The sequence below is a fragment of the Empidonax traillii genome, unplaced genomic scaffold, assembly GCF_003031625.1.
Source record: "Empidonax traillii isolate 1590-97213 ecotype Southwest subspecies unplaced genomic scaffold, ASM303162v1 scaffold671:size839176, whole genome shotgun sequence".
Taxonomy (NCBI): Eukaryota; Metazoa; Chordata; class Aves; order Passeriformes; family Tyrannidae; genus Empidonax; species Empidonax traillii.
In genome coordinates, this window is record NW_020955864.1 from 714,001 (window position 1) to 738,868 (window position 24,868).

Here is a 24,868-nt window from a genome sequence, read left to right on the forward strand (position 1 = left end):
TCCTAGGCAAGACCTATCTTGGCATTTATTAAAGTGGCTAAAATCAGTCCTGCTAGTGGAGAAGAGGGAAGGTAGGAGGTGACTGAGAAGCACAGCAAGACAGTCTCACACTGGGTAGTCACTGTTGGTCTTGGGCTGCTCCCAGCACTGGATCACAGGGTGGGCCACTGACTGCTAAAGGTGGGCACCCCCTTGCCCTTGTAGCCCCAGAAGAAAGAAGAGTGGCAATGGGTTGGGTCTGAGGTTGCAGATACCCCTTAGGAGAAGGCATCACCCCTCACCTCTGGGGGAAGGTCTTGGTGATGAAGTCAGGTATTGTCCTTGGTGATTTCCCCTAATTTATGAAGTGTGTAAATGTGTGTCTTGGTGAACACAGTCACTGTGAATGGATGCCATTCATCTCCTTCCTCCACTTTTCAAACCTCTGTTTTCATCCAGTCCTGGCCCCCACTGTACATCGCTCCATCTTTTTCTGATGATTCACTTTTCTCAGGTTGACCTTGCTTTTTTTTCTGCCTTTAGTGCCTACTTCTAAACTCTGTCTAGCTGCAGTAGCTCACAGACCTGCACACACATGCTCAAAGCCCTTCAAATAACACAACCCCTTTTGCAGGTGCATCGAGTCCTCAATAAAATGTCCTATAACGTGCTCTCAGGGCAGCTCCTGCCTGGCCTTAAGGGGCTCTTCCTACACCAGCTCCCTTGCTCAGAAGGAGAGCAGATTTGCTTCATTCGCCAATTCTAAATAAAGAGGGCTGGTTAAGATTGCCAGTTCCCTCCAAAATAATTTCCTAATGACAGAAAAGAAGAAAAAGCAGTAGTAAAAAGTGCAGCATTTTGTGATGAGATTTTGTGCGAGAGGGGAAAAAATCCCTGCAAACTCCAGTCTGCCCAGTCTCTCTGATCAGTGATAGTACCAGCAGGATACCTTGGCCAAGGTCAGTTTTCCCTGCTTCTGTCTGGAATGATATTTTCAGAAAGTGGTGCTGATGCTAGTGATGGCCTGAGAAGCAAGGGATGGAAGTCTGGCAGAGTGCCCAGTGTGTCAGTATGTGCCCTAAAGGAGCCTGGGCGGAATATGGACTCTAACACTGATTCTGACTCAAAATGTGACGTTGTGACCTGACAGGTTAGGCAGCACCTTTGGCTGTTTTCAGCATGGTGTAAAGACCATCATGAGATAGGCAGAAGATTGCCCAAAACTGCACTGACATGACATGCCCGAATAGATGTGAAATATCTCCCCACTGCAACAAGGCAATGGCTTCTTCAAGTATCTCAAAAAAAGGGAGATAATATACATGAAAAATCATCACTGCCCCAATAAATGTGAAAGGTAATGCCTGTAAAGGTTAGGAGAATATAAATAAGCTAATATTCTGAGCTGCAGCACACTGTCCTTCTCTGCAAGCAGAGAGACGGCTGGGTGCTACTACACATGCCTGCTCTGCTCAAAGGAAGTAACAAGGTTGTCTACTGGGCCCCTATCCTTGCCTAGTGAGAAGCTTGAGCCTAGTCCTCTTGGTTCCAATGGGACTTTTCCTGTGGTCTCGGTGAGACCTCCTCAAATCAGGATGTACATATTCAGAAACAATTAGAGGAAACCGTACGCGAGCGGCTTGTATGATGCCCTCAGGAAGGCAACAAATGCAGGATTTCTTATCGATTAAAATACATTTGCATACAATTCTCTTGGGAAGTCTACTGCCAGGGATACGATGCTGCTGTTGCTTTCACATCTCTGCACTACCACACACAGTAATTATCTCTGTAGAGAGCATTGCTTCCTAATGCCCCCATGAAACGCACTCAGCAGTTGGAAGGTCAGACATGCCTGTTAACATATAGAGGCAGCGAAGGGGAACTAGACAGTGAATGAAGATTGTGAGGACTAAAGCTCACTTAACATCCAACCCTCAAGCTGGGCAGAAATATTTGGTGGGAAATACTTTCCAGTGGAAAAAGCTAGTTTCGACAAGATTAAATGGGTTCCAGGAATGGGCTGGCAGCCAGGCGAGAGTGCAGCCCTCCAAGATTTCTGCTCACAGAAATGCAGTCCTGTCCAGATGCCCCAGATCCCACCTCAGAGATTGCCAATGGGCACAGCTGAATGCACATAGTTGTCTGCTACTAATGACAGCTCGATTCTGTTAATAATAGCAGCTTAATTAGTAAAGTGAGTTCTAACAAATCACTGGATGTGATATTTTTCTTTTACGACTCTGATTTCAATGGTAATTTCCCCCATATTTTCATTGCTGTGCATTCCCTTCCAGCTGTTGTATGAAGCAGACAAGATAAGGCCTTCAAAAGTACAAAAATCTAGATTAATAGGAAACTGTGCATTAATTTTAATAATTACCACAGAATTAAGAAAGGCATATTGCCTCTCCCATCAGCATTTAAGCAACAAAGATAAATACCTTAATAATTATTTTCCTTGTACAATTGCCAAAGATAATAATTAAAATGGTTTAAACATAACTGGAGACATTTTGGGAATTCAGCTGGGAGTGGGAAGGTACAGCTGTTCTGATTACACCTTCTTTGGCAAGCCTCTTATATATATCATGTTTTTTTATATTAGTTGAAATAATTTTAATAAATAATAACTTACTGAGGGTGGCCACGGCAGAACTGGTACCTGTTGCTTGCTGAGATTTGCTGTGATGAAGGATATTCTGGCTTCTTGAAGGGTAGATAGAAGAGTGAGGAAGAGAAGGCTTTGCTGATCGAGTTCTGAGACACAAGAAGATTTAGCGTTGTGATCATTCATCCTGTTTATATCTATGCCAATTAATAGCAGTACAGTTACAGCCCTGCTTCAGGATAAGCACAGTTCTCTTCAAAGACCAGCACATCCTTCATTCAGGGGATTTTTTTTCTGTTCTTGGGTTTTTGCTTGGCTTTTTCCTGCAGCACCAGACCTAGGAGGTTGCAGCCTGTGTATACACCCAGTAGTTGTGCTGTACAGAAGGCTCAGGTAAACTGGAGCCTCAGCTGCTGTGCTGAGGACTGGGTAAAAAAAACAATGGACAGGATTCAGACTAGAAATGCAAAAACCTAAAGCCCATGGTTATTTCTCATTTTAAAGATGATGAGGGGACTGATTTTCAAAGATGTTCTGCCCTCCAGGTAGGCAGGAAGGTGTTTGGAAGCATTTTTAGCCCAACTGAGAGTTTCTTCTTTGTTTGAGATCACTAAAAATTTTGTAAATAATTCTGGTCAAGTTGCAGGAGAACAAAACCACTTAAAAATTTGCAAACTCCAAAACTGCAGGTTTTTAAAAAATAAGGAACACATCAAAAGGAACTGATAAAAATGCGTCAGCAAAGGGGAGCTGCAAGTCTCCTTGTCTCACCAGTCCATAGCACAGAGAATGACTGTGATGGTATGAAAGCCAGGTATTTGCAAAGATGGATATCACCTCTCAGGTGATGTGGCCTCTCAGGTATAAGTTCTTTTCTCCAACTCCAAGTGGGCAGAAAAAAAAAATAAACCAAACACAAAACTCCAAGTTTACTTGCAGGTATTTTCACCTGTCTTAACTGAAGATTTTCTTTGTTTACATCCTTTTCCCCGAACCCTTCCTAAGGGCGATGGATTGTTCTGAGTGATTCGTCACATACCAACAAATGGTTGTCCAAATGAGCCCAAATCTTTCCAGCTGTGAGACCAACAGTTGCAGCCCCTGGTTTGTTTATGCAGACAGATCTTTCTGAAGGCAGCAGCTCACCATGCTGGATCCAGAACAGGCTGAATCCATGGGCTAAGGCCAGTGACGTGAGATGCAACAAGGCCAAGTGCCTTGGTCACACTTCCACATGGACCATGGAATGCTCCAGGCTTGAGGCAGAGTGGCTGGAAAACTGCGAAAGGACTCTGAGGTACTGGTTGTCAGTGGCTGAACATAAGCCCAGGTGTGCCCAGGTGGGCAAGAGGCCAATGGCACCTAATCTGTACCAGACACAGTGTAGCCACAGGCACAGGGAATTGACAGTCCCCTGTGCTGGGCACTGCTGAGGCACCTCCTATACTGGGGACAATTTTGGGCCCCTCAGAACAAGAAAGACATCAGGGGGCTGGAGTGTGTCCAGAGGAGGGCAACGGAGCTGGGTAAAGGTCTGGAGCACAAGGAGTGGCTGAGGGATCTGGTGGGGCTCAGCCTGAAAGACAAAGAAGCTCAGAGGGGACCTTATGACTCTCTACAACTCCCTGGCAGGAGGTGAAAGCCAGGTGGCAGTAAGGTTCTGCTCCCAGGGAATAAGTGACAGGACAAGGGGAAACAACCTCAAGTTGCACCAGGATAGGTTCAGGTTGGACACCTGGAGGAATTTTTTCATGGAAAGGGTTTTCAGGCATTGGAAAGGGCTGCTCAGGGAGGTAGTGGAGTCTCCATCCCTGGAGGTATTCGAGGAAAGGCTGGATGTGGCACTCAGTGCTCTGATCTAGTTGACAAGGAGGGGATTAGTCACAGGTTGGAGAAGATGATCTTGGAGATCTTTTTCAATCTTAATGATTCCATAATTTCACAATATATTCTGGGAAATGTGAAATAAAGCAGAGGGAAGACAATAAAAAAACACTTAAGAGTTTGGCTTCCTGTAGCACCGCACAGTTCTAACAAATTGTCATATAAACATCTAGATGCATCCTGTCTACCTGTATGCAAGTTAGACTTGAAAAGAATGTGGTATTTCTTTGCTAATACCAACTTTTATTTTTTAATGGCAACTATTAGAGGCGCTCTTGGCTTTAGGAGGTATTGGAGTGTTAACATTGAGCTGAATCTGTGAAACAAGGAGACTGTTCTGCATTTATGACCAAAAAACCGAAGAGGAGCACCTATTGCATTTTTGGGATTTTATTGGTGTCATGATTTAACCCTGTTCAGCACCTAAGCACCACATAGCCACTTGCTTACTCCCCTCACAGTGGAATAAGGGAGAGAACTGGAAGAGTAAAGTGAGAAAACTTGTGGGTTGAGGCAAAGACAGTTTAATGTGACAGAAAAGAAAGAAAATAATTATAATTATAGTAATAATAACAATCACACCAATAGTAATAATGATAATAAAAATAGAATTAGACTATACAAACCAATTGATGCACAAAGCAATTGCTCAGCACCCACTGACCAATGTCCAGCCTGTCCCTGAGCAGTGGTGCCTGGGCAGCTTTCCCTCCCGCTTTATACACGGAGCATGATACCATATGTTATGGAATATCTCTTTAGCTGTGTGGGGCAGCTGTCCTGGTCGTGACCTCTCCCAGCTTCTTGTGCAATTAACCTTACCTAGCGGTCACTGAAGTGACTACCTGCCTTTCCTCTACCATTGTGTGAATGAAGGGAAATGTAGAAATGCAGACCAAACACATGGTTAAGGACGTATACATCCAGCTGCTGAAAATTCATGAGAGTATGTGAAACAGTATGGCTGAATTAGTCTCCGCTTTCAGGTTTGAACAAGTAGTTAGAGCCCTCTTTGTTTCTGAATTCTGATCTTGTCTTGAGATACATCCCCCAGGCATAATTTCCAGAAAAATAGAGATTATTTGGGGAACAAGCCAAAGACTGATAAACTGTTGTGAAAAAAGTCCTTTGATCGCTGTAAAGAGCAGATGTCTTTGTCACTAAATGTTATGTCCAGAAAAATAATGTATCCTCCCCCACACAGTCATGATTCAACCTATAGCCCCATAAAAAAAGGACTTGGCATTAAATTTAGAGAGCAAATGAGCTTGTCTTGGCCAACCAGTAGCTGGTGTAACCAAGCACCAGCTGAAGGAGAATGGCTGGGGGTCTGCAGTGCTCTTGGCAATGCACTTTCAGTAGTACTGTAGTACTGTCAGCTGCATGTGGGATCAGAGACAAAAGAAAAAATAGGCTTAATGTGGATGTGAATAGATCCTTTATCTTCCAACTGTTTGCAATGTGTAGGTTCATCAGCAGGTGTCACTACGCTATCAGCTGCAGAAGTGTCCCACCATCACTGTGAAATCACTTCATTTTGAACCTGTACCTGAGGTTAACTTGCTGCGTGCTCCAGGAGTGTTTGCCGAACAGGGAATATTTCTGGATGGATCTTCCTTTCTTTTTCTTCTAACTGGCTTATCAAAGAAGTTACCTTTCTACTTGCTACTGAAATATTGCCCTCAAAATGTCTCCTTGGTATTTAATGATATGCTTGAGTCATCTCGCAAGCACTAGGTCGCTCCAGACAAAACATTGGTACATAGTATGTGATTCAAAGCCCCAAAGTCTGTGATAATTAATTCTCCTTGTTGTCTGATGTTGGCATGCTGTGTACTAGCTATTACAATATTAAAAGTGTGAGCACAGTGGTAAGCAAAACAGTGAGTGAAAAGATGCATCTGATGTCTTGCTGTGAGCTTTCTATTAATGGAGGGCTCCAAAATATTCCCTGTTGTTGTGACAAAAGTGTTAGGGAGGAGAATGAGTTACTGAGGATCACGTAGAGATGTCCAAAAGATGCTCAGAACACTGATTCCTACCACGGCGTTAAATGGTTCTGGAGGATAATATCTGGATTAACTCTGAGTTACCTCTTCCTAGATAGGAGCCACCTGAAGATAGCTTGTGGATAGCGGACATATTTAAATTTTTTGAATAGCCAAGCCAATTCACAGATGGAGCATTAACATAAAGTACTTTTCTACTCGAGGCTGTGCTTAGCTTTGTTAAAAGGGCTGTGCTTTCAAAGGCCAGAGAGTCAAAGACCTCAAGGGCACAAACTCCCAAAGTGAGCAGGTGGAGACCTGAAAGCAAAGAGCTTGAGATCCAAGTTAAGAACAAAGGCAATAACTGGGATCTTTTGTTTGTGTATCTCATTTGATAGACTGAAAGAAAAATTGCCTTATTCATGGTTTTGACCACTTCTATTCAACATTGTATTCAGAAAATATACAAATTACACTAGAAAAATAACCCTGCATTATTAGTGCAGGTTTATTGTCTAATTAAAAAAGATGTAAGGTCAAGTTCCCATACCTGCTACTTTCTGGAAAGAAGCAACTATTTTTGATCACCTATATTTCAGTTAAATAAAGCTCAACTTGCAAGTTGCTATCTGTCATCATCAGCATTATTTGCTGATTCTTCTCCCCATTCATTCAAATTCCACTTTTAGAGGCCGGAACTTTCAGAATTTCTTTCCATTCTGCTTCTTTGCCAATATTGACTCCTTTGGAATCAAACTGCTTTGAACATTGATTTTTTTGTGGATGATGAGTCTTGACAAACAGGTTCCAGTGAGTTTGTAGATTACAGCCACTGACAACACACAGTTTTGAAAATGATAGCAACAACAAAAGGAACTACAATAATGACGTTTCATCATGCTGCAGTAACAATAGGAGTTTTGTATGAATCTCCTCGAATCAGGTTATATGTATACAAGGAAACATTTCTAAAAGCTTGCACTAAGCATTTCATTATAGGCTATAATCTTTCTGTGCCACTACTTGCACTATGCATCTTAGGTTTGCAAGGTTTTAATTTAACCCTGTGGAAAGTTCACTTTGTTGTGATATCATTAGAGTCTTGAAACAGGATACCAAACAAGTCTTTTATTTGCAGATGTTTTCAGTACAGTGGTCAGGCTTGCCTTGGTATTTAAGGACAGTTTCCAAAAATTTATTTTAAGAGTAGTAATTCTGAGAAATTTTAACAAAATATTCAATCTAGGGTTTTTTTTGGTGGTTTTTTTGTTTGTTTGTTTGTTTTGTTTTGTTTTGTTTTCTAGAAGCGAACTATTTTCCTTATAAAGAAAAAACCTGAATGCTGTGGAAACCAAATGCCCATCAGCATAAGAATGGAAAACCACTGACCAGTTTATTCATTCCTATCCAGTGTGACTTGCAGTGCTGTTTTGCTCTGATCACCTGCCGAATGAGTTTTACCTCTCCACTCTCTTGCACTGGTCTTTTTACTCAGAGAGTAAATATACTCATGCCCGTTTTTGAGTAATGCGGCTGGACTAAGACCATCTTGAGCTTCTTAATGCTGGAGGTTAAAAAGGCATTAGTTAGGAATGCTTCTACTCTTAAAACAGTAAAGTACAAAATGCCAATACCTTCTTACCAGTCCATAAAACATCCCTATCCTTAAATCCTGCTCCTGTTCTATTTCTGAAGGTTGCTCACAGGAAGTGCAGTGGTTTTTTCAATCTTTACTTTGCATCTTTTTTGTAAAAGACAATCTTTTGGTTAACTTCTGGAAACAGATTTTGTTCTTTCTTCCCTTATTTATCTATGTTTCACTTTTATAACACATTTGCATTTGCATTATCTGCACATTTTAGTAACACTACAGTAAACCCATTTGCTACAGGAAGAACTGCCTGCTGAGCTCTTCAAAGATGCAATGGTGCATGTTATACTTGTTGGTAGAGTTTTGCAGTTCTTAAAAATCATGTGATATTTGCAATTTTTCACTCTTTAAGGTTTTGTAAAGGGGTAACTGTCTGCTTGCCTGATATACTTGCAAAGATTCCTGCTAGCACTTTCGTGGTCAGGTCTCTTCAGGAAAAGCAGATGCTGACGTACTGGAAATTTCATGACCATCAAAGACTCACCTGCTGCTTTTCAAATGCATCGGTTTCTACTTCTGAGAGTGAAAATCCCAGACAAGTACTCTACTTTCTCCCATTTTCTTTGAGCCTCCTTCTCAAGATCGAGAACCTGAAAGCAATTTTGGAGTTCGATTTTAACAGAGTGTGTACGGCGTCAAACTTCAAGATCTCAACACAGTCATGTCTGCTTGTTGTGGAGTTTTCTAAGTCTCATCAACAGGGGCCATTTTCTGAATTTCAAACCTGCTTTATCATGCCTGCCGTGGCTGGAATTGTCACCTCACTCCTCTTGAGTTGAGGAGACTGAGAAGATTGCTTGCAAATGAGGAGCTGGCAGCTGCAGAGGATAAAAATTTTGTAGAGCTGTGGGAGACAATGAAGAGGTTCTCAGATGTGGGGAAAGTGACACAAATGTATATGGATGATGATTTTGGCAGGTGTACATGTAACAGATTGAAGAAGATTTAAGGGGCCCAAGGTAGTAATACAGCTGTTTGGAACCTCTGATGTAGTAGCCACAAATGTGTCACCTTTGAGAGCTGTGGTTCTTCTAAATGCACGTATCAGGGCTAAGACTGACCCTAAGTCTCTTTCTGCTCTCCTTGGATCAGAAAGCACTTTCAGAGGGCGATTCATGAACCCTGTCTTGACTCACAGTTTTAAGGTGGGTCACATTCGTATTTACCGGTATCTATTTATCCCCCTTAGATATCAAAGGAGCTATTGCAGTGACCTGATATAGCTGGAGTTATGTGGACTGAACTCTGTCCTTAAAATGTAGGGAACTTACAGTTTTGGCTACAGCAACTGGGTTATTAATCTATGGCTATTAAACTGCATTTCATCAGCTGTTATTTTTAGTCTGACACCTATTTTTCTCCTTCATATTTTAATTTGCTGGAACTGCTCTGGAGCATGAATCAATTCAAAGCACATGAAGAGTGAAGGAAAAGTGGAAGAAATACATAGAATAATTCCTCCCAAATAAAGTTGTTCAGTGGACTGAGGAAGGACAAATAGTTTCTGTAAAGAGGACAAGAAAGCTTTTGGAATATTATAGTAATATCATATTAAGTAGCATGCTCGGAAAGTGTGTGATTCACTTCTGTTGTCATACAATTATTTTATTACCCTGTTTTAATGTGTTCTGCACACCCCAAAGCCAGGCAATGTGGAAGCCTCACCCATTTTTCTGCTATGAACACCTGAAGGAGGTAAATGTGCTTTGAGCTCTTTCATCAACTATTTGCCAAAAGTCTCAAAGCCATCTTTAGTGGTGATTCTGATTCCTCCATATGCACTATGAAAGCAGATTGCTTCCACTTAAATCAATAGAAGCTCATGGGGACAGAGAGAGTTTGGTGGATTTGAGTGTGGGCCATGTGATTTGTGCCTAACGCTTTGCTATCTTGGGGCTTTCAAAGCTGACAAGGAGAGCTGACAGTATGCTGCTGTTTTGGAATTCACCATCAAACAAATAAAGAAATCTTAGTCTATTTGCATAGTTAAAAACACTAAGATTTTCTCCCTATAGCTCCATGTTTTCACAGAATATCTCACTATTTTATTCCTTTTCTTATCTCATTAATTCTCTTCATATCCTAGAGTTCATGTATTAAATTTTTTTTCAGAAGCATTTTAAATGCCTCCCAAGCCATTAATTACAGAGATCTGAGCCTCGAAGGATAATTTCAGACCAAGAAACTCTCCTAAATCCTTCCAATTAGGGAATAGGAGGTCCATTTCAATGGAGAGAAAGTGAAGCTTTTAGGTGGTCCCTGTGTGAAATTATTATAAAAAAGCAGACTAATCCATTGTTTTCCTGATGGAAATACTACCCACCTGCCTTGTTCTGGCTGGTCAGTCTTTCTTTATCCCTTGTAAAGAAAATGGTGTTTCATTCATATGGTAAATTTCCACTAACACCAAATGCTGTGTTGGAATTAAAGGAGTAGATCCAGAGCTTTGTATTTAATCTATAAATCCTGTTGCTTATGCTGAATGTTAGTTTCTTGCATGATATAAACTGTAGAGGATTTTGCATCACCTAACAAAAAAACATCATCTCAGTCTGGCATACATCAAATGTTTGACCATCTTTTAAATGTTTCAGTAATCTGGGACCCAATGGAACTGGGTATAGCTGATGAAAAATGCTCCCAGAGTTTCTTTAGGGATGGGCCTTTTGTCACTATTCCTAAAAGGTAAGCTTTGAGGGCAATTTTCTGTGCTCATGAAATATCCCTCTCCCAAAGCTGTAGACTGCCCCAGAGTTATGCTGCCTGTTTGTGAAAGTTTTTCCCTGCAGATGTGCACAGACTTCCCTGCAGTGCCCATGACAAGTGAGAGACACTCTTGTAGTAGGTGACATCCCACATTAAAGTTGCCTGAGGACAGCTGGCTCGTTTAGACTTTCTCAGGAGAGTGACACTATATTTTAAGCGCCCTCAGGCTGTCTGGGCTTAGCAGACCTTCAGGTTCACAGTTAATACTGGACAGAATTCACTGTCATAGTTTCTTTTTACAGCTGGTATCAGTAACCTGCAATGAGCTATTATCTCCCCTCAGACTGGGTATATTCAAAGGAAATTGTCCTTTACCATGTTTTTATATTTGTCTCTTTGCAACTACATGGTGCATATTTGCAGAGCAAAAGATGTTAAATAAGCATATGTCATGATTCTTAACACAGTTAGTCCATCACAATACTTTCCTCTCAGAATTTAATTGGGAATAAGATAAATACTACTTTTACACTATCTTCCAAAAACAACTGATGCAGTATAACTCAATAAATTTTTACCATGCATCGGCAGGTTGGAAAAAACAAAATATTTACTTTTAGCTGAACCCTGTTATTACAGTATTGGGCAAAATGGATAAATGTGCAAATGAAATTACCTGGCTCATTCATGCTTTCTTGTTTATAATAGACAAGGTTATTGCCTCACAGGTTTCTGCTGACTAAAATGCCAAAGCTGTCATGGTATTTCCAGGAAAATTTTTATGTAAAGATTTAAAGACCCATAAGGAAAAAATACAGAGGAAAAAGCAGTAAAAGCTGAGAGGGGAAAGAGAACAGTAAAAGCGCAAAGGCAAAAGCTGAACGAAGGAAATAGAGGACAGAAATGAAGAGGAACAAGGAGATACCTAAGAAGGTATGGGGCATGACTGCACACTGAAAGGTTCCATGTTGCCTGCAGGGATTTCACAAACACCAGCATATCCAAGAAGGAGCTGCTGCTGTCATCTGGAACAGTGCAGGGGATGTCTCTGAGGCCCAGCTGTGAGAAGCGAGGAGGAACAGCAGTTGTTTCTTCTGCTGAGCAACAGTCACTGGACTCTTCCTTCAACCTTCAACCCAATAAATGGGTAAAATGCGGCCTTGTGAGTTAGGAACTGCACAAGAAATAGGAGACTGATGGTTCAGTAACAAATTCTCTTTGCACATTCATCAGCATGTGCTGTTTCATCTCGCTCAGCAATAAAAGACATTTGATCTAGGCAGAAAGTACCTCTGCCTTCAGTTTCTTGTCACTGTAACATGGCCAGGAAATTTCCATTTAAAAGAATAATCTGTCTTGTTTTAGTTTGCATTTGCATAATGCTGCTAGATAAATTAGCAATAAAATCACAATATAATTATCAGCAAACACAGACAAATTCCTCTCTAAATCAGTCCACACTTTAGTACAGCAAAAAACAAGGAGTACTTGGTGAAAGTTAATGTTAAGGTATCTCTGCAGAAGGAGTCTGCAACTTCAGATGAACAATGCCAATTTGTGTGGATTTTAATGGAGCCTACACAAACATTTTTGAATATCCAAGCCGCTGGTCTCCTTCTCTGAAGTGAATGATAATATAAAAGAGCAAATAAGCATCTGCCAGTCTTGTGTTTCAGCAGTCCAATCTCTCCCTTAAAACCATTTTAATTCTATCTGACTGTACTGAGCACATCAAGAAAAAGAGTCCCTGACTGCTGGTAGCACAGCATTACAGATCGTCTTGTCACTTTCCTACGTGATCTTGCACAGAAAGGTGACATAGCCTTTCTTTCTGGTAGCCATAGGAAGGTTCGAGCAGCCATGTGCTGTTGTGTTATTATTATATCAGCAAGAAAAGAGCAGCTTTATTCATTCAAGCTACAATCGGTAAATAATATCTCCTTATTGCTGGCAATATAATCACTTGCCAAGGAACATTACCAGGCAGTTTGTCTTGCTATTTTTCTTCCAGAGTCAGTGACTGGAAAACAAAGTAACTTAAGAAATGTTCCCTAATCTTTTTCCATTTGAGTGTTTCTGATTTTTGGCATGTGCAGGAGGTGATCAAAATGCAATCTGAATCAGGGTCTTTTACTGTCCAGGACCTGTGATTGAAAAACATCCCAGTCCTTTTCTTAGAAAGATGCGGTATCAGTGAGATGTAACAACCTTTGTCAAAAATGAGCAAATGAACTTGCCTCATGTGAGAGTCCAATTTGACAACTTCAACTTGTGTTTGTACATAATCAATTTGGATGCAAAAATGTACCACCTTAGACAGAGTGCTGTTACACCCTCATCTGATGGGAATCACAGGCACAAATCAGCCTAACTGTTATGGCATCAGCTTCCTTTTCCTGTGCTGCTCACATTACACTCATTGACAATCATTCTTATTTGTCCTCTTGCTACATGGTGGGAGGTAGAGCAGTGAAAATATATATCCATAGGGAAGTAAAAGAAAACATAATTTCCCTAAGGATTTCTCAGTAAGTCTGAATGCAATTTAGCTTGCTGAGCTTGCTGCCTATGGGGTATGTGATTTACAAATCTCTCAAGCAGGAGCCTATTTGTTTCTTTATTTGACTGTTTTACCAGCAATTGCATTCCTGAACTTGTCTCTTCTTTGTAAATGGGGTCTATTTCTCAACTCAAGTACTCAGATGTTTTTCCTGGTGCTTTGGTGCGCTTTTATTACCTGCTTTGCACTGCTCTTTGAAGCCTTGCCTGCAGTGGCATCGTGTACAGCTCTTCCTCACTTGGAGCTGAACATGAGATGCTCCACTGCATCTGAAAGCACGTATTGCCTGTGAGACTTTACACAGTTTTCAGTTTCACTAAATTACCCTGTGATTTGATTTGGTAAACTCACTGCAAATACAAGACGCGGCTTTAGGGCTCAGCAGGGAGTTCTTTGCCTACTGTGTTTTCTACTTAGCTATGATCCAACATCAAATGCAATTCAGTTTCTCTTTATGGACTTTTACGCTATAATTTTGAAACATTATGGGCCACAAAGATGATCGGCTCCTCAAACTTGGTGGAGGGCTTTTAGAAAACCCCCTTTGAACTTTAGCCTTTCATACCTCTGTGGGTGTGGGCAGCACTAGGTATGGAGCATTGTATGCTGAATGCTCTGTATTCATCTGTACTCCTAAGGAGAGAAGGATTACCAGGAGGTGACCTCATTCTTCCCAACAGACCATGGCATTTCAGCATTTCTGGGTAATGATGCTGATTAAAGGTAGGATAGGTGCTACCTGTAAAGAGCCTGAGGAGGGTGGGTTTGTCCTGCTAGTGGAATTACCTCTCCTGGAGCTGTCTCAAGGGATATCACAAAAATTCGTCAACAAGCAGGGACAGGAGAAAGATGAGCTGATGTTACTGAACAGGATAGATCTCCACAGAGATGCTCTCAGTGGAGGTAGCATAGTCCATTTCTTAAAGACATTTTGAAAGTCACCTTAGGATGAAGTAAGAGTTGATGTTTAAGGATGGCTGAAAAAGTTCCCAAATGGTCCTTTTTAATAAAAAAATCACTCTTCCTAAAGAAATTGCTGACACTGTCACCTGCTGTGGGCGTGCAGAGCTATTCCAGCCCAAGCTTTCTGCTACCCAGAGATAGCACAACAGTGTTCCCAGCTCTCCTTATGTTATCACAAAGCTTGAATGGCATGCAGCATTTCTCCCAAAGTCCCATTTCACCCAATTTTATGATTATGCAGTCAAATTGTGGACACACAATTAACTTTTCCACCTCCTAGATGTGACTGAGAGGAGTTATGCCATAGGCAATGGATTGCAGCGAACTGTTTAGTGACATGTGCTGTGAAAGCAAAGAAGAGAGAGAGAAAGAACCAAATATTCTTTGAAAATTTTTTAAGGATAGTGTCTGATTTTGAGGGGTTTGGATTGTTCTTGGAGATGACAATCTTCTCTGGAATTCTTGCAGATTTTTTCTACTCAGTAACTGTTACCTCTCATTTTGGTTCAAGAAATTATCTGCCTGGAGCATACAGGGATGCAGGTGAGCTGCAAAGTTCAAAAGGAATCCTTTGGGCCATTCTTTTCTTCCAAGGACACTGCCGTATTTGTCCTTCAGATCCTGATTTTCAGAGTTTCTTGAAAATTTGATGCAAGTGTGTGAACATTCCAATTGCTCTTTGAAAATCATGCGGAAACAAGATGGGAAGGTAATGTTTCAAAGCTGGGGGTTCACATGAGGAAGGATGCCTTAACACCACATATCAGCATCTGCAGATGTTGCTGAACCTTCTGACTGGAGGCTCAGTGGCTTGGTTTTCTTCCCACCTGTATGTGTCTTTTTCCTACAGTAAGTTTTGCACTCCCACAGTTGTTACGCTGGCATCTGCTGCCTCATCTGTTACCCCTGGATGGTGGGAAACAGTTTTGTTGTCTTCTCCCATGGTCTCTTGATGTTCAGAGCTTTTTATCTGATATATTAGCAGAAGGATTTCTGAGAATTTTACCATAGTCCCATTTCCATCCCTGTTCCCTTAAATGCTGGTTTGTCAGATGACGATGCTTCAATAAGACTGGATAATTTTTATTTGACCAAGCACAGCTAATCCTTAAGTAGCCAGAGGAGGAGAGGGAGGGGCCCTGAGCTACATCTGCAAGACACACATCTGATCTCTCCGCACAGTGGGTTAAAAGCAGTGGCCCCCACTACCCTGCTAGTGGCAATGTTATTTTTCCTACACAGTCAGATCATGCACAACATTTTGGAATTTCTCTCTATGAAATTTCTGAATTTTGACCAAATAAGAGAATCATGACTATATGTTTTGTAGAAAAGCTATTGTGGGTCTTAGCTGAAATGTGGGTTTTCCACACTTTTCATATTTGTCTGTGACAAAAAGAAAGTGGTCAACCCTAACATTTTTTAGGTTTCACCTAAATATGTATTTCTCAAGAATGCTTATTCTGACATCATTACGGGCCATGCCTGGAGGAGTTACTATTACCTTTCCTGTATTTGCTCTATTCCACATGAGCTTGGCGGTTTGCATCCCTTTGAAGTACCAGAGCTGTGAGCAGGGGTGGGGTGGACAAGAAGCAGCGATGTATGGAGTGAATGTTGCAGCCACAGGGACAATATGACAGAAGGCAGCATTTGCATCAGTCCAGATATCTCTTTGAGGTTGGGATCACAGATATAAGCCTGAAAAAAGAGCTTAGTAATAACTGGAACCAAGCCTTACTTCATAGTAGCCTAGTATGTGCGGTTTAATTTTGCATTTGGGGTTTTCATGTGCCTTATGTAGGCTACAACCAGGTAAAAAGGAGGGTTGTGCTTTATGTTGCCTGGCTGGACATGAATGATGAAATTGCTAAGTCAGGTCTGGCCTGACAGGAGAAATTTTCTGTTTTCTTAATGAGCTAATTATGGGGTTTTTTTCACAGTAGTTTGCATTATTACATGACTAGAGGTTCAACACTCTCCATAGCACATGACCAGCATTGCACTGAGAGTTGGGAAAGCGGCCATATGCTCATTGTCCAATTTTATTTGGGGAAGCAGACAAATTACAGTTTGGCAAATTGAAGCTATATGCAAATGTTAATAAGCACCTCTGCCCATAATGAAGATAAACAGAAGCCAGAAAACATCTTGCAGATCTTTCCATATATTTCAAAGCAGCTTTTATTCTTACAGACTTGCCCAGACTGGCCATTGTCCAGACTGGCCATTCTTGTAAACAATAGCCAGTATTTATGTCATTTCTGCAGAAGACTTTTGGTAGTGAAGGCTGCCTTCTGGAGACTCATGGATATCCAGAAGAGGTTTGGTACATGCCCTGGAGAGTGTGCAAAGCAGCACTGGTTCCCTACCAGCACCCTGAATGAGGCCACCTTGATTCAGGGAAGCAGAGAAGAGGCTCTGCTTTGATGTATGCAAACTTAGAAGTGCCGTTTGTCCTTTGGGATGTTTGACACTGACCTGTATTGCTTGTAAATAAAGAGGTAGTCCTGCTGCCCTCGAATCCAGAGGATTTACAGCAGAAAATCCTGCCCAAATCTTGTCTGACTGACAAGTTCAAAACAGCATCTTCTGTGGAGTGCATGGGCTCATGGGTCCAGCTTTTCTTCCATTAGCCTGAAAAAGGTCAACATTCCTTTTGTTGGGCCAGTAAGCCATTGTGAGTCAGTCTGGGATATCTGTAGGGGATGACCAGGATGATTCAATGCAGCTGACATTAAATGTACTCCAGACTCAGCCCTCAGCAGTTCTGATCTCCACTGAATAGGGTACGTTAAAACCAATCAAAGCCACTGATGCTAAAAGTGCTAAAACATAGGTAAACGGAACAAAACAATGTCAGAAAAGGCTCTCCTTAGTCTTTGTGTGTGAGTGAGGGGAATGCAACCCTTTCTCTTTGTTTATTTAAAAAGAACAAATTACACACATACTTATCTGTGAACAGATTTAGGTAATTTAAAGCAGATTCTCCCATTAAATGGACAGATGGTCCTTCTATTGCAGCAATAATTTAACAGGATGAACACACACAAATTCTGCTTGTTCCCTATGTAATTTCTGAGATCACTGTGAGTTGATGTCAAAGGTTGTAGCTGGTAATGTGTAGCCCTTCAGACATTGCAATAAATTGCCAAGGAGCCTGCAATTTTTTTCTTGGCAAAGCAGTCTCAATTATGAGAGAATTCAGCAACAGAAAGCATCAGGGAATGGCAGGCTTTATTTTTTTATGGAGAGTATTTATGCTTTTTATAGTAGCTAATCAATCAGGTTTGTTTTCATTGTTCAGGCAGGAAAGCAAAGAAGGAGATTATTTCAGGAGAGCGAGCAGAAATCCCATAGAACAGGGTCTTGTAGACCACATTTTTGCAGATAAGCTTTTAATTACCTGCACGCTCCTGCTGGATGTGTGCAAACCCCTTTAGCCTGTCATGCAGCCAGACCAAGTCCCTTGAAGCCAAAACAGAAGTTCCCCTTGATTTCAGTGAGCTTTGGATCAGGTTTTATGAGTCACTACTCGTTCATGACAAGAATTGGTTGCCAAAATGAATGCCAGTGGGGTAGTTGGTCACATGCTACTCTATGTCACAGGGTTTTTTTACTCCTCACTGCCTGTGCTGGACTGTTCCTCTCCTAGTCCTTCGTTGCTGTGTTTGGCCTCATAAATTAAGAAATAGAAAGCAGAAAACTTTTAACAATAAGTACCTGTTCCCAGAGAGAAAAAGCTTTTAGAGCATCTTTATTTGAATGAGCTTCTTGACCTAGCTAAATTTCATTCTGACAAAACATTACAGGTGGTGCAATATCATTAATAATCTCTATGAGCACATGAATGGTATTTTTCACAGAATCACAGAATATTTCGAGTTGGAAGGCACTCATAGGGATCATGGAGTCCAACTCCGAGCCCTGCACAGGACCATCCCCAAGAGTCATATTACGTGCCTGAGAGTATCATCCAAATGTTTGTTGAACTCTGACAGGCTTGGTGCTGTGACCACTTCTCTGGGGAGCCTGTTCTAGTGCCCAGCTACTCTCTGGGTGAAGAACCTTTTTCTAATATCCAACTTAAATGCGTTTTTCGGCTACCTGAAACACAATAATCAGTAACAGATGGGGGAGGAGGAGGGAAATTTAAAAAAAAAAAAAGTATCAATAGAGTATCTTTGAAAGGAAACACTGCAGGCAGATGAACATCTTCCTAAAATCCTAAGTCAACCAATTCACTGCTCAGCCTTAATTACTGTAACTTTCACCACAGATCCTATGCCGCTAACATCTGTAAATTAACACTTGAGCATTAAAAATAGATGAGTTTTTAATTAAGCACTGACTACCTGGTACTCTTGCTCTGATCAACAAGACCTCACTGTCAGGGTTTACAGAGTGGTGTAGTGCGGAGGTGGACACAGATAAAAGTGCTTTGGCAATGCTGGCTGACACCTCAACATTGGAAGTTTCAGTCGGAGAGGGACTCAGTGCAGCACTCTCACACCGCCTCAGTGGTGCTCTCATTCACCTCCAGTTCCTGTAAAAGCAGCACAATAATCCTTGAGATTTTAGCCCACTTTTACATGTATATTCCTACACACTTACAGGTTAATACTTCTTTTAAAGGAGTTGATATTTTATTCTCTGTCTGAAATGTTTTGAGAACCATTTACTACTGAAGACTCAGTACCACAGCCCTTGGAAAAATCATGAAGCAAATCCTCCTGAAAGCAGGAGGATTTTGTGATCCTGTGAAGGGCAAGAGGGTGACTGGGCAAATCATGCCTGATAAACTTGATCGTTTTCTATGATGAGATGACCATTTCAGTGGAGAAGGGGACGCTGTTTACCTTGACTTTTGTACCTATCCACCACGACATCCATGCAGCCAAACTGGTGAGATATGGACTAAATCAGGGGATGATGGATGGGAAGGCTCAGAGGATACGATCAGTGTTGCGAAGTCTGACTAGTGAGAGGGACCATTGCTGGGGCCAGCGCTTTGGTGTCTTTACCAGTTTCATGGACAGAGCGAGCTCTCAGCAGTTTTGCAGACTATATCCAGCTGAGGGAAGTGGTCAATTGGCTTGAGGTCAACCTTGCTATGCTGAGGGACCTGGACAGGCTAGGGAAATGGGCAGACTGGAATCCCATGGCATTCAGCACTGAGATTTTAAAGCTCTGCTGAGCAACCTGCTCTCACTGGTACGCCTTTAAGTAGGAATCACAGCAGGTGTCCTCTGGAGAGCCCTTTGAGCCTCTGTGAGTCTGTAACAATGAACTGCTGAATAAATCTTGTTCAGAACTGCTGCCTGTTTCCTTGTCTTCACATCTTGAAAAGACTTGACAGCAGAAGAGGCCATGGCAGCTGTCATCAGGAGAAGGAACAGCTCCCTCCAAGGGCCAGGCCTGCCAAATGACATTGGCACAAACTTCTGACGGTAGCTGAGGGGAGTTAGTAGACTAGAAAAGTCATGAGCAAATGCTTAGGCCCAGAAGTTGTCATAATGGAAACAGACAGAAGAGCCACAAACCTTTCCCAAGAAGTTTTGTTTTTTTCTAAGTAGCTTTTAAGTCTCAGATGAATCCACCTTTTGCATTGTATCTTCATATGCTGCCATGCAGAAAGAGTGTCAGCAAAGAGACCATCACCGCTCTATGTTCCTGTGCTACTTACAGGAGCTGAACTGTGGGCAAAGCAATCTGCAGGTGTGGAAACATTTCTGCTTGTATTTACAGCTCTGCTGTAACACAGATGCTTAAAAATGTTCCTCTTCACTAAAGATATTTAATCATCACAACTGAAAGGAAACATTTTCCCCGAGGAAAGATATAAATTGCTTGAAGATATAAATGGCTCGTCCCAGGGGGACAGAGCAGTCCTAGTACTGACCTGGAGTCCTTGCTTCCCTCCCTCTGTCTGTCCTGTGCTGCTCTGAGTCAATATCATAGTAATAGGGAAGATTACCTGAGAATCAACAGCCTCAAAAAGGAAAAGCATTTAGAAATCAGCTTTACAAGGAGAGTTTCTTTCAAAATGCTGGTTGGAAATGAGTTACAGTGGGATGAACTATAGATGAAAAAATGAAATCCTCTCAGAGAAGGGAAGATGCTCTGCCTCAGCAAAAGTTCCTCACTTTGTTTTTTTTTTTTAAATATGTCTGCAGTGATTGTAAAAGAATCTGAGTGAAAGAGAGGATTACAAAAGGACATATGAGATTCAGGAACTGAAATCATATACATGCATAGAAATCTGGGGTGAGACAGCAGGTCAGGTCATACTCATTTCAGTGCCCTGGAAGGGGCATATTATTGTTTCACCTCTAATTATGCAACATGTTTCTGTGTGAGATGTCTCCTTTCTTCAGCTGCATTTGTTAAAAGCATTTAAGCACATGCTAAAGTATGTGAATAATACTGTGTTCACTTAGCAAAGGCCCTAATGACTTAATCTCCTTAAGACTTCTATTAATTCTTAGGACACTTATTTCCTACTGTGGGAAGTACCGTGACAAACAAGATTACAACACAGTGGACAAAACTCCCTGGCACAGAGTATAGGAGACTTTCTCTGTCATACTACATCTGAACCAGCAATATTAAGACTCAGTTTTACTTTCATGTCATTGCCACTCAGCTTATAGGTAGGTGCCCATATAGAAAAGACATGACATTAAATCTCATTAGAGGAAACCCCATGCAAAATTCTTTCATCTAATTAGAAACATGAAAGGAAAATGATGGGAGCATCACTTCAGCCAGAAAGATGATCGGCACAGAAATATGCTCAGGAGATTTGTCTTGATCATGAGGTTGAAAAGAAAAAGCTGTCAGGCTCTTGAAATGCCTGGTACTCCTCTCTGTTCAAAATAAACTGCTGACTCTAATGACTGTCTTTTCAGAGTTGGTCTATTTTAAGACAATGGAGTTACACCAGAAGGAGCAATCACAGGAATGACAGCATACAATGGAGCAAGGCAAACCAGGATGGATTTTGAATCATCTGCAAAGGGATTCCTTTCATGTTTGTGCTTTAGCACTGGACTTCACATTACATCTTATGAAACCTGGGGATGGAAAAGAAAGGGCTGGCAGCCAGAGGCTCAACAGTTGTATTTGTGATGCTGAGAGGGGAGTGCCCTGTGGCACTGTTGTGAGCAGATTTAACCTTCCTGTGCAGCAATGAGTGCTTGATTTTTCTGTCTGCTATTGAGTATCTGCTTAAGTCCTTTACCGAACTGGATTTTTAAATGTAAAGAAATATCCTACCTCTGCAGAGCCCATGGTGAAATGCTGAGTGTTTCAGTGATAGGGAGTTGTCCCTTATTGTCTCCTGCTCTTTGATGAACCATCTCTGGCTCACTGCAAGGTCCTACAAATCATTGTAAGTTTGTCCCAGTCTAAGTCCAAAGCGCCTGTGTGGATCATCTGGAGCATGAAGGAACCCTGAAATCCCCTCCTTTAGTGCATTTCTGGGGGTGGTGGGTTCTTCCACCCCCTCATGGAGCATTTCTGGGACGGTTAGTAAGCATTTGCCAGTTTTGCCTGGGATCTCTCAGCCATTCTTCATTGCTTGGGCCATGTCCCACAGTTCAGTACAACTGCTTTCTGCCATCGTAATGTTCATTAGGATTTATTTTTATTCCTGAGTACACTGGCACAGCTATTCATGAAATGGAGTAAGTAATGTATTAAGCCTAAACAATAAGTTATATGATTTATCTCTTGACATGTACAACAATGTAACTAGAACAGCAATATTTCTTTGTGCATAGCACTCACTTTTTCAAAGAGAATTTGATCAGGTTAAAAGACAAGTGATAGTTAGACCTGCACAACATCATAGAAATCAGTAGAGAGAGTTGCTGTGAGTGTTGGTTTGCTGCTTTTCTAACGCTTCCTTACCAAATTATATATTCTTCTTACAACACTGGGACTCCAGGAGTAAGGTGCAGATTATCTAATTTCTAAAAATTCATGGAGGACTGAGAATTGCAGGTTTGCTGGTAATCACAGTGATATATAATGCATAATAAATACAAATACGTAAGATCTGGTCTTTGAGAAAAGGCGCTGGCTTTTCTGTGGTACCACAACCACTAAAGCTCCTCAGAGTTATTTCAATCAGGCAAACCTCCATCAGCTAGTAAGAGCCATGATTACAAGAGGGCTCATCCCACCTTTGCAAGGTCCTTCCCTCTGTTGAACACTCACTCTACTCAGTTATGGCAAGCTGCTAGAACTAGCCCCTTGGGCTAAAGTTAAGGTACTGATGCCCAGAAAAGGGGGCAGATGAATAAAACTGCTCAGAGACAGAATTTGAAGTCCATAAGCAGCAAGGTATTTATTGATTATCGACGACGCCGGGGAGATTTACCAGTTCAGGCCAGGTAAAAACTCCAAAGTGATTCAGTAAGAACAGGCAATTTATACAATGTCCTAATCATGATTACAACATAACTTTTACATATTCATATTATTGCATCATTTAATTACAATATTCATAACAGGTGGAGTCAGGGCGGAGATTGAGGCGTGGTCTCCATTTTGAGGAACATTTTAGTGGGAGTTCCTGTTTGCCTTCATCTTGGGGTCTGCTTTCTCAGTCCTCATACTCACGACGCCCCAGTGACCTTTCGTACCTTCTATTGTTCTGTGTTCTGATCATTCATGCTTAAAGAAACCCTTGGCTTTAGGCCTATATCACTTATTGAAATGTCTACCTTGGCTCCTCTGGATGAGATTTATGGGCGTTGAGTTCTTTGTCCAGTGTTTGTGGTGGTTCTTTTAAGGTCTGATACCCTCAGCACAGGACAAAGTCTTCCTGTACGAAATGCAGCTTACAGGAAACGAAATGTAGCTTACGGTAAACTATAAGTGTACAGGGGGGTAGGGGGCTCTTATGGGCTTCCAGTAAAAGTGTTTCGATTAACCAACCCCTCCTGCTTCAGTACAATGGCTGTGTATTCTAGGGAATAATAAATATGTTATTTATAGTATTGTATTTATAGTATGCTTAATAATAGTCCATAATATACATATATACATAGTAGTACACTGTATATATATACATCCTATTTAACAAACAGTAACTGCAATTACACCTTGCTTCAGTAAAGAGAAAATAAACACTGAAAGTGTTTGCTCTTGAAAAGGAGGGCTGCAGACAATACCTGAATCTCTTATCTTCCGTTCAAAAAAGTTGCAAGTTGTAAAAGCAACATATTGCAAATGAAGGACCAAGACCATGGAAATACTCCCTTGATTTATAAAAAGACAAGAGTCCTTTGAACAAGGCACTTTCCTTTCTGAATCAGTGCTTATAGAATCATAGAATTGTTTTGATTGGAAAAGACCTTTAAGATTGTGGAGTCCAACCATTAACACAGCACGGCCAAGTCCATTACTAAACCGTGTCCCCAAATGCCACATCTATAAGTCTTTTAAATAATTCCAGTGATGGGGACTTCACCACTTCCCTGGGCAACCTGTTCCAATGCTTGACAAGCCTTTCAGTTGAGAAATTTTGCCCAATATCCAATCTAAACCTCCCCTGTAGACTAAGTTAAAGTTTATAGCTTAAATTTCTAAGCTTTGCTTAGTCTTTTTTAATGAGTTGGTGTAAAGTCTCATACTTCTCTCTAAAAGACATGGAGAAAACTGGGATTTCAGCTTCAAAAATGCTGTCAGATGGACATCAGTGTGAAGTGTGAAGGATTTAATAAGCAAATAGGCAAGTCTCCACTTTGGTCTGAGTGGAGCTGTGGCAGTTCCCGTCCACTGAGGGCCTTGGACCCGTTCAGGCTTCTAAGATGGTACCATCTGGCAATGATACCCATGGCCTCAGCTGGTTGCTCTGCTGTCTTGATTGCCTAATTTTTTATTCTGGACATTTTACTTGATGGTATACTCCCTAGATTTCATGCTATTGTCCTATTTTTAAGTTGTCCTATTGCCTTTATTGTTCTGCCTGACCATCACTTTTCTGCTGCTTTGCATACCAGCTGCCCCTCATGGGTCAGAAATGCAGAATGTCACAGACAGCCAAAGTGATGGGAGGCTCTGTCCCAAAAATGAATCATTTGGAAAGTCAAAGGATGGTGTGTGGATCTGTTTCAGGACTAGATATGGCTGCAGCAGTGTGAAGGGGGAATGCACAGGTCCTGTCATGCAGTGAGACAGCACTGAACTGCCTTAGACAGTGCTTACCTTTGCCTTCACCTCCCCCTTCCAGTAATCCACAGCCCGCAATCCAGCAGTTCTCTTCGTACCTCTAATTAAAAAATCAGCTGATGGGAGCCACCAGGTCTACAGGAATAGGGGGCCTCTATGTCTATTCTTAGTAAATCTACAATACTGGGGCAGACAAATGCCTCCTCAGGTCTTCCTTGTAAAGGCAATACCCCAAGTCCAAAATGCTGACTGACTTAGAGCATCATCTGGTTATGAGAGTTGATTACAAGAGTGACATCTTCCTTTATCTCATATGTACACAGAGATCTGCCTTTACCTTATGT